We start from the raw sequence: 14798 nt of genomic DNA on the forward strand, positions 1-14798 counted from the left end.
AGCCCAGGGATCCAGAGATAGATCCTCAGCAGGGGCCCAGCACTGCAATATCCAGGGATAGATCCCTCAGCAGAGGTCCAGCACTGCAAGATCCAGGGACAGATCATCAGCAGGGATCCAGCACTGCAAGATCCAGGGATAGATCCTCAGCAGGGGCCCAGCACTGCAAGATCCAGGGACAGATCCTCAGCAGGGATCCAGCACTGCAAGATCCAGGGGCAGATCCTCAGCAGGGATCCAGCACTGCAAGATCCAGGGATAGATCATCAGCAGGGGCCCAGCACTGCAAGATCCAGGGATAGATCATCAGCAGGGATCCAGCACTGCAAGATCCAGGGACAGATCATCAGCAGGGGCCCAGCACTGCAAGATCCAGGGATAGATCATCAGCAGGGGCCCAGCACTGCAAGATCCAGGGATAGATCATCAGCAGGGATCCAGCACTGCAAGATCCAGGGATAGATCCTCAGCAGGGGCCCAGCACTGCAAGATCCAGGGATAGATCATCAGCAGGGATCCAGCACTGCAAGATCCAGGGATAGATCCTCAGCAGGGGCCCAGCACTGCAAGATCCAGGGATAGATCCTCAGCAGGGATCCAGCACTGCAAGATCCAGAGATAGATCCTTAGCAGGGGCCCAGGGATCCAGCACTGCTACTCTATGAGGCCCAGCCACCTGACCAGGGACAGATCTAACAGGGATCCAGTACTTGAATGTAATCCAGGGACAGAGATCCATCCATGGATGTGGGATGATGAGGGATCTCTATCAGGGATTGGGCAGTAATGTAGGGTGATCCCAGGATGTATAGGTCAGAGATCTATAGGAGGGATTCAGATCTGCATTGTGATGATGAGGGAGGAGAGATGCTGCAGAGGATCTATGACGGATGATGATAGATAAGAGATCTATAAGAGGATCTATAGTATTCCCCTCCCCCGTACCTGTGTGCCCTCTCCCGGCCGGTGATCCGGTGTGTCTCCCAGGGATGTGTCAGGTGGCGGGGTCGGTGTCTCTCCTCCTCCTCCCCGGTGTGATGTCTCTCCTCTCCGGCTCCTCTATTTAAATGACAGACATCCTCTGCCGGCCACGCCACATGGGCTGACAGCTGTGTGTATCCGCCGACCAATCAGAGGGGAGGCTGGGCCCGGCTATGGGGTGATCCCGGCCCTCCCCGAAGATGATGAGGAGGAGGGGGGGGGGGGGGGCACATCGGAGATCCCACACTCTGACTGCATGGCTGGGCCCAAGAGCTAGCAATCACAGCCTGCCTTCTATACGATCCCTCCACACACAGATGATCATTACAGTATTCAGTTTTTTTGGCATATGATGGAGAGTAAGGCCATCCATTATACAATATTATACATCTACTATATATATATATATATATATATATATATATATATATATATATATATATATATATATATATATATATATATCATATATACATACATCTACTATATATATATCATATATACACCTCATCATGTATACATCTACTGTATATATCATATATACACCTCATCATACATACATCTACTATATATATATATATATATCATATATACACCTCATCATACATACATCTGCTATATATCATATATATATCTTATCATACATACATATACTATATATATATCATATATGCATCCCATCATATATACACCTACTATATATATCATATATACCTCTCATCATATATACACCTACTATATATCATATATACATCTCATCATATATACATCTACTATATACTGTATATCATATATACATCTCATCATACATACATACATACATCTACTATATATATCATATATACATCTCATCATACATACATCTACTATATATATCATATATACATTTCATCATATATACATCTACTATATATATCATATATACATCTCATCATACATACATCTACTATATATATCATATATACATCTCATCATACATACATCTACTCTATCATATATACATCTACTGTACAGATCATATATACATCTCATCATACATACATCTACAATATATATAATTTATACATCTCATCATACATACATCTACTATATATATCATATATACATCTCATCATATATACAGCTACTATATATATCATATATACATCTCATCATACATACATCTACTATATATATCATATATACATCTCATCATATATACACCTACTATATATATATATATATATATATATATATATATATATATATACGTCTCATCATACATACATCTACTATATATATATCATATGTACATCTTATCATACATACACCTACTATATATACCATACATACATCTCATCATATATACATCTGCTATATATAGCATATATACAGCTCATCATATATACACCTACTATATATATCATATATACATCTCATCATACATACATCTACTCTATATATCATATATACATCTCATCATATATACAGCTACTATATATATCATATATACATCTCATCATATATACAGCTACTATATATATCATATATACATCTCATCATATATACACCTACTATATATATCATATATACATCTCATCATATATACATCTACTATATATATCATATGTACATCTCATCATTTATACAGCTACTATATATATCATATGTACATCTCATCATATATACACCTACTATATATATCATATATACATCTCATCATACATACATCTACTATATATATCATATATACATCTCATCATATATACACCTACTATATACTGTATATCATATATACATCTCATCATATATACACCTACTATATATATCATATGTACATCTCATCATTTATACATCTACTATATATATCATATATACATCTCAACATATATACATCTACTATATATATCATATATACATCTCATCATATATACATCTACTATATATATCATATATACATCTCATCATACATGCATCTACTCTATTTATCATATATACATCTACTGTACAGATCATATATACATCTCATCATATATACATCTAATATATATATATCATATATATATATATACATACACATCTCATCATACTTACACCTACTATATATATCATACACACATCTCATCATATATACAACTACTATATATATATATATATATCATATATACATCTCATCATATATACACCTACTATATATATCATACACACATCTCATCATATATACAGCTACTATATATATATCATATATGTATCTCATCATATATACATCTACAATATACTGTATATCATATATAAATCTCATCATACATACATCTACTCTATATATCATATATACATCTACTGTACAGATCATATATACATCTCATCGCATATCATATATACATCCCATCATACATACATCTACTAAACATATATATATATATATACATCTCATCCTATATTCACCTAGTATAGAGATCATGTATACATCTCATCATATATACATCTACTATCAGGGCTGGCCAAAGACATTGTGCTGCCCGGGTCCAAGAATGAAATGCTGCCCCCCCCCCAAAAAAAAGGGGGGCCCACCAAGAGGCCCCCACATCCATTTTTCTATATAAATATACAATTCAGAAAATATTATATATACTGTTATCTTCTTCCATAATTCACCACTGGACCGGTCCACCAAACACCCGCTGTCTGTCCTCAGTCCTCCTGTCACTCCTGTGTCTGCCGCGGTCACCGCCCTAGAAGATCCAGCCTGTCCTGCGTGAGATGGAGTGCGCTAACGTCTGACGTCATTGCGCACACCACGATCCCGCGAGGGGCATTCCCCAGAGGAGACGCTCCGCCTCCTCATACTCATCAGTTTGCACTATGGGCGGCAGTATGAGATGGGGAAATGCCACCCATAATGCGCTACAAACTGATGACACACAAAACTGCTGGGAAAAAAATCTTGGGTGTCAATTTACCGCCCCTCTCAAAGTGCCGTCTGGGTCCAATAGACCCAGCAGGACCCATGGTAGGGCCGGCCCTGTCTACTATACATATCATACATACATCTCATTATATATCATTATATAACATATATCATACATACATCTACTATGCATGTCATATCATATACAGTATCTCACAAAAGTAAGTACATTTTTGTAAATATTTTATTGTATCTTTTCATGTGACAACTCTGAAGAAATGACACTTTGCTACAATGTAAAGTAGTGAGTGTACAGCTTGTATAACAGTGTAAATTTGCTGTCCCATCAAAATAACTCAACACACAGCCATTAATGTCTAAACCGCTGGCAACAAAAGTGAGTACACCCCTAAGTGAAAATGTCCGAATTGGGCCCAATTAGCCATTTTCCCTCCCCGGTGTCATGTGACTCTTTAATGTTACAAGGTCTCAGGTGTGAATGGTATGAGAGAGTGAGAGCGATAACACCAAATTTAACACACCTGCTCCCCATTCACACCTGAGACCTTGTAACACTAATGAGCCACATGACACCGGGGAGGGAAAATGGCTAATTGGGCCCAATTTGGACATTTTCACTTAGGGGTGTACTCACTTTTGTTGTCAGCGGTTTAGACATTACTGGCTGTGTGTTAAATTATTTTGAGGGGACAGCAAATGTACACTGTTATACAAGCTGTACACTCACTACTTTACATTGTAGCAAAGTGTCATTTCTTCAGTGTTGTCACATGAAAAGATAGAATTAAATATTTACAAAAATGGGAGGGATGTACTCACTTTTGTGAGATACTGTATATACACCTTATCATATATACTACTATACCTATCATATACAGTGCATTGCGAAAGTATTCAGCCCCCTTGAACTTTTCAACCTTTTGCCACATTTCAGGCTTCAAACATAAAGATATAAAACTGTAATTTTTTTGTGAAGAATCAACAACAAGTGGGACACAATCATGAAATGGAACGAAATTTATTGGATACTTCAAACTTTTTTAACAAATAAAAAACTGAAAAATTGGGCGTGCAAAATTATTCAGCTCCCTTAAGTTAATACTTTGTAGCGCCACCTTTTGCTGCGATTACAGCTGTAAGTCGCTTGGGGTATGTCTCTATCAGTTTTGCACATCGAGAGACTGAAATTTTTGCCCATTCCTCCTTGCAAAACAGCTCCAGCTCAGTGAGGTTGAATGGAGAGTGTTTGTGAACAGCAGTTTTCAGTTCTTTCCACAGATTCTCGATTGGATTCAGGGCTGGACTTTGACTTGGCCATTCTAACACCTGGATATGTTTATTTGTGAACCATTCCATTGTAGATTTTGCTTTATGTTTTGGATCATTGTCTTGTTGGAAGACAAATCTCTGTCCCAGTCTCAGGTCTTTTGTAGACTCCATCAGGTTTTCTTCCAGAATTGTCCTGTATTTGGCTCCATCCATCTTCCCATCAATTTTAACCCTCTTCCCTGTCCCTGCTGAAGAAAAGCAGGCCCAAACCATGATGCTGCCACCACCATGTTTGACATTGGGGATGGTGTGTTCAGGGTGATGAGCTGTGTTGCTTTTACGCCAAACATAACGTTTTGCATTGTTGCCAAAAAGTTAGATATACAGTACATACATACATACTTTAACTTTTTTATAGTTTTTTATTATATTATAATTTATGATTTTGTGTCTCAAACTTTATCATACCCGGGATGTTATAAAGAAGAACGCACAGTAAAAAAAAAATCATATATAAATAGTTGGATTGGGCTGCTCATTCTCAAGAATTACATGCAAAATAATGGTACCGCTTTCAGAACCTAAAATCCGAAAGAATCATAACGCCAGGGAGGTTAAAAACAAGGTAAGTGAAAAAAAAAAAATATTAATTATCCAATTCTTTTTCAGGATTTTTAACTCTAACTGATGCTGTAAAGTTCATTTTTAGGGTGGAACTCCGCTTTAACCACCTGCCGACCGCTCACTGCGGCAAAGTGGCTCGATTCTGTCCAGCGACATAGACCTTGTGGGCGGCGCGCGCGCCCCTGGAGGCTCGCTCCAGCTGTATTCAGACACAGCGGGAGTCGGGCCAGGGGAGGAGATGTAGTGATCACCGCCGCTCATCCCCGATCATTGGGGATCGAGTGAGGAAATTTGCCCGCTTGTGTAAACAAAGCGGGCGGATCTCCTATGTGACAGGCAGGGTCAGATTGCAGGATTCAGCATAGCTGAACCTGCGATCTGTGTCTGTGTCACTCAGTCCCCTCCCCCCACACACGTCAGTAAGCACCAGGCATATATTTAACCCCTTGATCACCAATTAAGTTAACCCTTTCCCTGCCAGTGTCATTATTACAGTAACAGTGCATATTTATAGCACTGATTACTGTAGTAATGTCACTGGTACCCCCAAAAGTGTCAAAAATGTCAGTCAAGGGTCCGATCTGTCTGCCGCAATGTCGCAGCCCCGCAAAAAAAATTGTAGATCGCCGCCATTACTAGTTAAAAAAAATAAATAAATAAAAAGGACATAAATTACATAAATCTTTCCCATAGTTAGTAGCTGCGATAACTTTTGCGCAAACCAGTCAAAATAAGCTTATTGCAATTTTTTTTTACCAAACATATGTAGCAGAAAACAAATTGGCCTAAAATGTTAAAAAATTTTGATTTTTACATTTTTTTGGGGGGGAATTTCATATAAAAAAATGTGAAAAATATTGTTATTTTTTCAAAATTGTCGCTCTTCTTTTGTTTATAGCGCAAAAAGTAAAATTCGAACAGGGGATCAAATACCACCAAAAGAAAGCTCTATTTGTGGGGAAAAAAAGGACATAAATTTAATTTTGGTATAGCGTTGCACGACCGCGCAATTGTCCGTTAAAGTATGCAGTGCCAAATCGCAAAATATGGCCTGGTCAGGAATGGGGTAAAATCTTCTGGTCTTAAAGCGGTTAAAAATACGCTCATTGAGAATTTTTTTTGTCAAAGACATGTAGCTAAATACATTTTGGCCTAAATATATGACAAAAATTGAATATATTGGATATTTTTTAACTGTCAAAGTAGAAAAATATTGTTATTTTTCCAAAATTGTCGCTCTTTTTTTATTAATATCGCAAAAAATTAAAATCGCACAGGTGATCAAATACCACCAAAAGAAAGCTCTGTTTGTGGGAAAAAAAGGACGTAAATTTCGTTTGGGTACAGCGTTGCAGGACCATGCAATTGTCAGTTAAATTTGCACAGTGCCAAGTTGCAAAAAGTGGCCTGGACGTAAAGCAGGAAAATCCTCCGGTCCTAAAAGAGGCCTAACAGTGCGACAACAAGGGATGGAGCCTTAATGAGGCCTAAAACTGCCTTCAGTTATACTTTAATGTGTTCTAAACAAGTGAAATGTCAAAAAAGTGGCCAAGTTGTATAGCACAAAGTTTTTGTTTTGAATGGACTAGGAAAGGGTTAGATCCCCATCAGGTTTTTACTGTCCCCGCTGGGTAGACTCACCCTCCCTATTTGTTCTGGTGATTAGGGTCACCCACACACAAAGTGATGAGAAATCACAATTTTACCGTTGTCACCAGAACAGAAAGTGAGAGGAAATCTTCCAAAGGGGACACCTGTTTCGTTGACATCTGGGATTTGTGTCACTAGTAAAGGAATCTCCTCAACAAGACACAGACAGGGAAATAATAAAGGTTCATTCCACATTTTGCAGAACAAAGAATAAAGTCACTCGTATTAATTAATAAAAAAAACTGTCCAAGATATTCGCTGATCTGAGTCTGTTCGGGGCTTATACTGTGAGGGCTTTACACATCTGGATCCTGAAGAAGCCTGTTTGGTGAGTGAAACGCGTAGATCCATCCAACTATATGATGTGTAATTAAATGTGTAACACTTGTGACATGCTATACATAAGTGTTTGTTTTTAAAAAGATCCTTTGTGAATTGTTTAGGCTCCATTCACACCTGAGCGTATCATTTTCAGACATTTATTTGGGCGTTTTTCAGGGTTTTTTTCCGGGCGTTTTTCAGGCGTTGTTTGGAGGCAGCCATTGACATCTAACAAAAACACCTGAAATCTGCCAAAAAAGAAGCTCATGTGCTTTTTTTGAGCTTCAGGCATTTTGCTTCAAGTGACAAGGAAGGAGCCATAGTTGTCACACAAGTTGTCATGCTCCACTGTATGTATGGAGGGTGCCTTAACTGTCAGACTAATTTCTCCACTGTATCTATGAAGGGAGTCATAATTGTCACACTCACTTTTCCATTGCATCTATGGAGGGAGCCATATTTGTCACACAGGTTGTCACACTCATTTCTCCACTGTATCTATGGAGGGAGCCATAATTGTCACACAGGCTGGACTTCAAACACATATGCCTTTGTTCATCTCCAGTACATGGTGGACCAATGAAATTTGTAGTGTGACAGGAAGTAGAATATCCTCAATTGGACATAAACAAAAAAAAAAAAACTGACAAGGATTTTAACATTTTCACACTCTTTCCAAAGCTAAAAAAATGAAGTTGTTGGCATTAGAAAACTTTATTTGAAAGCAGCACTGAAAAAAAAAAAATAGGGGATGATTTACAAAAACTGGAAAGTGCAAAATCTGGAGCAGCTCTGCATAGAAACCAATCGGCTTCAAGGCTTTTTTGTCAAAGTTTAATAGGACAAGCTGAAGTTAGAAGCTGATTGGCCACCATGCACAGCTGCACCAGATTTAGCTCTCTCCAGTTTTAGTAAATCAACCCCAAAGTGCCTGCTTTTGCATAACTCCACCCAAAAATGTGGATAGACTGGTGATAATTAGTATTATTTTCAGAGGGCAACATCTTCTGATCCCACAACTCCTCCATCATGATGCACTACTGTATTTGTACAGTATTTTTTAGACACTCAGGACAAATGTGGAACTGATCTGGCAATCAGGGACAGCCAGGGCCCTCTATGCTTCTTACCATGCTGGCCATACGTACACCAGTAGAATATTGTTCCAAATTTAGGAAACATTTGTTCCATTTTCTAAAGGTTAGTGGGGTCAGATTGATGATTGTTTATACCATAGGGGCGAGATAAAAGGAGCAGGATGGAAAATTTTAATTGTTTCCTACCTGAACAAATACATTTCTAAGAGTTGGTTCACACTAATCTGACTCAAAGTCGCCCAGACTTCGGGCGACTAATGAAGTCGCCCGTGCAGCACGACTTCAGCGCGGCTTGCAACGACTTCTCATAATAGAAGTCAATGCAGGTCGCTCCGATTTTGCCAAAAAATAGCGCAGGAACCTTTTTCTAAGTCGGAGCGACTTGAGTCGCTCTGATTAGAACGGTTCCATTGCACAGCATTGGAAGCTACCAAGTCACCTGACAAGTCGGATTAGTGTGAACCGGTGTAACGTGAGAATTACCTACCCCGTGAGAAAGACCTACCCTCGCCACTTCCGGCCAGGAACAGCTGAGCAGTGCAGCAGTGCGCATGCTCACAGCCCCGGATACCAAAAGGGACAACTGAGGAGCAGACTAGTGCGCATGTGCACTAGTATGAAAATAGCACGGTGTACCGTGAAAAAAACCTACCGACGCGGCGGTTAAATAAAACAGCTGTGCGGCAATACGAGTAATCTCCGCTCCTGTCCCTGTCACTTCCCTGCTCTCGGCAAGTAAATATAAAAGTGGCTCTAGGCTCCGTGATTTATGTTTTCATACAGCCGCCGCCGCTTTAATATTTACTTGCCGAGATCAGGGAAGTGACAGTGACAGGAGCGGAGATGACTTGTATTGCAGCACAGTTGTTTTAATGTAACCGCTGCATTACATACAGTGCCGTGAACCGGAAGTGACGAGGGGTAGGTTTTTCTCACGGGTAGGTAATTCTCACGGAACATCGGCTCTAACCGTGAATGTGTGTAAACATTTTTACTTATTGTAATGTTCATGTTCTAAGCACAAAAGGAAACAGTTTAACATGTCTAGGTCCATTTCAGAAGAAAGTCTTGATTACATTTTTTAACAAAATTGTTGACTCAATGACAAGATGGAATGCTCTGATGAACAATTTTTCAAAATTTTGGATAAAAGTTCCAACAAAACTCTACTGGTGTATGGCCAGTTTTATTGCACATGAAGGCAATGGTACCATGTGACCAGTGGTCTCCAAACTGCAGCCATGGGGCAGAATGTGGCCCTTTACTTCCCTTTATCAGGCCCTAGGGGCACTATTCCTCCAACTAATACAAACAATGGGGAATACCTTGTGCACTGATACCAACAATGGGGCACTATTTCTCCCATTAACACCAATGATGGAGCACTAATCCTTCCACTGACACCAATGATGGAGCACTAATCCTTCCACTGACACCAATGATGGAGCACTAATCCTTCCACTGACACCAATGATGGAGCACTAATCCTTCCACTGACACCAATGATGGAGCATTATTTCTTCCACTGACATCAATGATAGGACACTATTCCTCCAACTGACACCAATGATAGAGCACTATTCCTTCCACTGATACCAATGATGGGGAACTATTCCTCCCACTGACACCAATGATGGGGCAATAACTCATGCACTTACAACAACAATGGGGCACTATTCCTCCCATTGACACCAATAATGGGGCACTATTCCTTCTACTTATACCAATGATGGGACATTATTCCTCCCACTGACACCAATAATGGGGCACTATTCCTCCCACTGTCACCAATGATAGGGCACTATTCCTCCCCCTGTCACTAATGATGTGGCACTATTCCTCCCACTGACACCAATGATGGGGCACTATTCCTTCCACTGACACCAATGATGTGGCACTATTCCTCCCACTGACACCAATGATGGGGCACTATTCCTTCCACTGATACCAATGATGTGACACTATTCCTTCCACTGATACCAATGATGTGGCATTGTCCCTTCCGATGACACCAATGATGGAGCACTATTCTTCTGACTGAGACCAAAGATGGCGTGCTAATAGTTTCCCTAATACCAAAGATAGGACATTATTTACATCTACTGATGCCAGGACATTTCCTACTGTCACTGGCCATGGTCGAACCCCCTAAAATCTGAAAGACAGTAAACAGACCCTTTGTTTAGAAAGTTTGGAGACCCCTGCATGTAACACAATAACAGTGGTTTATTTTTGGCATATACTAGATGGTCAAATGTTTGTGGCCCCCTAGACCAGTGGTCCTCAACCCTGGCCTACAGGGCCCACTAACAGGCCAGGTTTGCAAGATAACTGAAATACATCCCAGGTGATATCATTTGCTGCTCAGTGTTTGCAGTACTCTAGTCTGCATCTCCCCAAGGTAATACTTAAAATCTGGCCTGTTAGTGGGCCCTGAGGACCGGAGTTGAGGACCACTGCCCTAGACCATCTCACCTACCAGTATGGGGCCAAAAGAATGTAGTTCAGGCGTTCCCAGTGAAGGGCACTGCTAAAGCATACAAAGACATTTTAGCCAACTGTGCATCTCCAAATTTGAGGTAGCAGGTTGTGGAGAAGATCTTTTTCTGTTCCACAATGACTGTGCCCCTGTGTACAAAGCCATCTACATAAGTAAAGACGTGGTTTGAGGAGTTTGGTATGGAGGGACTTGAGAGTCCTGACCTCAACCCTACTGAATACCAAATGGATGAATTAGAACGCTGATTTTGAGTTAGGTCTTCTTATCCAACACCAGTACCTGACCCTATCAATGTTCTTTTGGCTGAATAGGTACATACTCCCCCAGACTTCCTGCAAATGTATGTGGAAAGCCTTCCCAGAAGAGTGGAGGCTGTTAAAGCTTCAAAGGGAGGCCAGTACCATAATCATGGCCATGGTTTTTAAATGGGATGTCCAACAAGTTCATATAATTGTAATGGTCAAGTTTTTTGGCCAAATAGCTTATAACCAAAACATGTTTCAATGGGTGTCTATCACAAATGTGTCATGCCTGCCTGGCCAAGGTGGCACCTGGGCCAGCTCTGCTTGATGCCACATTTACACATGAATGATGGAAAGCTGTATTATTACTGGATTTTTATACCAGAAACTCTGATGGAAATATATCCTTGCAGAACTCTAAATTTATTCATCAACACAAAATGACTGTCCAGGCTTGTTCACATGGACAGCTATTATTACTGCTTTTATGATATGTCCACATTTCTATTAATGCACATTTATTTATATGGATCTCTGTACCAGTGCTGACAGAGGGACAGAGGGACTCGATACCAAAAGAAGGACAGTCCCTCTAAATGAGGAGAAGTTGGAAGGTATGGCAGTGTTGCCCACACAGGTTTTGGTGGAGCCGGCTTTCACTAGAGCTCAGCAAGGGCTTTGGATTCACTGTCGGGTTCCATCTGGAAGCCTGAGGCCTCTTGAGGGGCGCTAATCCATCAGCATCAGGATCCACGAAGCTCTCATTCTGTATGCATCACTAGCTAACAGGTCCCGTTGTATAACAGCCAGCCTGAGCTAAGTATGCATGGCTGCCCAAGACATCGAATACGCTCAATTACCTGCCAAGACAACCCATCCATCACCGCCAGAGTGGTGCAGACCTTATAATACAATTTATTACATTTCGTGTTTAATATGAAAGTGGACCTATCACTTAGATAAGATTAAAATGGTTACATTTCCTCTTTAAAGGGCCCGTACACCCAAAAGTGAGGCTTTACTTATAAGTGGCACCTGTTGAGCAGTGTTAGGACAAATGATGAACTAAAGCCCCGTACACACGCACCGATTGTGGGCCGTAAATTTTCGGCCAACGTCCGATGGGCCGATTGTCGGCTTGTTAGTATGATGCTTCCGACAACCGACTGCGACTTTTCGGCCGAACAAAATCTGGTGTGCATGCTATAAAATTTTTGCTGGCCGTCAGCAGAACGGCCGATTGTTCCTCAGTCAGTACAGATTTCGGCCGACAAAAATGTGATGATCAAGACTGGGCATGCTCAGAGAAGAAAAAACACACGAAAAGTAGACCAGAACATGACATCACTTCTGAAGTTGGTTGTTGTTGGCCGACAAAATTTGTGTGCAGTCTAGAGCACATTTCAACCAACAAAACAACACTGGACAAAAGACGGCCGATCGGTCAGCCAACAATCGGTGCGTGTGTACGAGGCTTAAGGTTCTGGCTCAACCCAGTTCGGCCCAGACTCTTGGGAAGCTGTCACATGATAGCAGGCCACCAGCCCAATAGGCTGTGGCTGGGAAATTCCCCATCCGCTGGCCACACGAGACAAAAGGAGTGGAGATGCTGGTGAAATCATTGACCTTAAATGCCACAAGGCCATATTTGGACAATGTAATTGAAAGCCTCTAAATGTTTGCACCTATCAGCCAGTCTCCTTCACGTAGTAAAAGGCTTTCTCTTTGGCTAAACAAAACAGCCAACGTTCAAGTGTGAACCTAGCTAGATATTCACCAGCCAGAGCCACTTTTGGACATGGTCCAAATAAGTCCATGGGGCCATATTAGGTCAATGATCTCATCGGCATCCCCACTTCTTTGTTATGTGCGGCTGCTGGGCAGGGAATTCTCTGGCTGCCGCCGATTGGGCCAGTGCCTGCTATCATGTGGCAGCTTCCCACGGGTTTGGCCCAAACCTCAGCTCATTACTAGTCAGCACCTGACTTGGATACACAGCTAGATCTCCCTGCCATAATTACCAGCTCTGTCTCTGTTCTCCTGGGAGTTTTGGATGTTCCAGCTCAACTTGGTATACTCCAGCTCCTCTTTCATCCCTAAAGAAGAATGAAATGGACAATGCAATTGACAGCCTTTTTGTTGGAATATTGGAATTTGTAGGCATTCATAGAAGGAAAGGACCAGCCAATAGAGTCTGCCATGAGATGCACAGTGTAGTCCTGGCTGGTGAGCATAAGGCTAGGTTCAGCTGTGTTGAAGCTAAAGCCCCGTACACACGAGTAGAAATTTGGCCGGGAAATTTCGTCCGACGACGGATCTGGCGATTTTCGGCTTGTTAGTATGGTGCTTCCAACAACCGACTCCGACTTTTCGGCCGAAAAAATCCTGGTGTGCAGGCTATATAATTTTTGTCGACCGTCAAAACACGTCCGATTTTCGTCTCATTAGTACAGATTTCCATGGGGAAAAATCTTATGAGCAAAACTAGGCATGGACACCACTCTGGACAAAAAATGGACGACCGATCGGTGGAAATTCGTTGCGTGTACGAGGCTTTATTTATGCTTGTTTTACAAGCGTTTTCAGGTATAAGCCTTTTTTGTTTAGGCCAACAGAAAGCAGGTTACTAGGAGAAGACTGGCTGTTAGGCACAAAAACATGTGCTCCCGTTAAAGCCTATGGGGCAGAGTCCTTCTCCAAAGAAATGCCTGCACTTCTTTGGTGTGATATCACTCAGATGTGGATGGTCCTCATAGCAAAAATTGAAAATTTAATGTCGAGTAGCATTGCACATCAGGAAACACACGACAAACAACTCAGGTGTGAACGAGGCCAAGATTTTGGGGGGAAGGTACAGAACAAGGCAGTAAAATTTAGGGATAACCTAAGAAAGTGTTGTTATCATTGAACCTTATCCCTTATACTGCAATCTAAGGCCCCGTCCACACCTGAAGGATCTGAAGCTTCACTAGAATGGCTTCAACGTTCGATACTAGAATTTTCATCATATTCAACAGTGCCCATTCACAGAGTGTAGTGTCGCTTGGGGCTTGTAGGTCATCGCTCAAAAATGTACATGAGTTTTGGCCCCATTATTGGGAGCTCCTGAAAAACATGTGGCCATTGGCCAAAAAGAAAAAAAAAAAAGAAAATTGCTTAAGCCTGAAACACCTGCAGAAATGCTCAAAAATAATGCTCGGAAAGCC

General features: G+C 41.1%; 1 protein-coding gene across 1 annotated transcript in view; it reads right to left on the bottom strand.

Annotated features, from left to right (window-relative positions):
* Positions 1-1096, bottom strand: part of FASN (fatty acid synthase) — a 142045-nt gene extending 140949 nt beyond the window's left edge. The window contains exon 1 of the mRNA XM_082272472.1: positions 946-1096. The gene's annotated coding sequence lies outside the window, so the exon portion shown is untranslated. The remainder of the gene's footprint in view (positions 1-945) is intronic.
* Between the last annotated feature and the right edge of the window lie 13702 nt (positions 1097-14798).

The sequence above is a fragment of the Pelophylax lessonae genome (genome assembly GCF_965119305.1).
Source record: "Pelophylax lessonae genome assembly, chromosome: 11".
NCBI lineage: Eukaryota > Metazoa > Chordata > Amphibia > Anura > Ranidae > Pelophylax > Pelophylax lessonae.